The sequence below is a fragment of the Chrysochloris asiatica genome, unplaced genomic scaffold (assembly GCF_000296735.1).
Source record: "Chrysochloris asiatica unplaced genomic scaffold, ChrAsi1.0 scaffold00021, whole genome shotgun sequence".
Taxonomy (NCBI): domain Eukaryota; kingdom Metazoa; phylum Chordata; class Mammalia; order Afrosoricida; family Chrysochloridae; genus Chrysochloris; species Chrysochloris asiatica.
The window spans coordinates 21,539,120-21,539,670 of record NW_006408539.1 but is presented as its reverse complement, the minus strand read 5'-3'; positions in this window follow the sequence as shown (position 1 = coordinate 21,539,670).

Genomic DNA, 551 nt, shown 5'->3' with positions numbered 1-551 from the left:
AAAGTGATAGTTTAGAGCTTTGGAATTCTGTCAAGAGGTCGCAAGTGAGAGTCATCATTTCCTTTCTATAAAATGAATGATTAGCCAATACTACCACTTAGACCTCATCCTCTTTAAAACACTTAGGGTAAAGAATCAGCCAGCAGGGTACGGCGCTCAATGCCATGACACATGCAAAGGTCTTGCTGACACAAATCGTTTCTAAGGTGGTCCTCATGCAAATCATCATGGGCTTTACCCGAAAACCTACCCACAGGGCCAAAGCTTAGTGGGGAGCATATTTTGAGTAGCTTGTTAAAGGAGTCTGACTCAGGGAAACTCTCTGTTTGGGGGATTTGTTTAGTATAAACCATTACTGTGGTTGATGTTAAATCCCATTGAGTTGTTTCCTACTCGTAGTGATCCTGTATAGAGTTTCCAAGGAGAATCTGTTGGGTTTGAACCACTAATCTTGTGGTTAGCAGTCCAATGCTTATCCTACAGTGCCACACCAGTATTCCATGAACCATTGTTGTTGTTAGGTGCCAACAAGTCAGTACCAAATCAGAGGT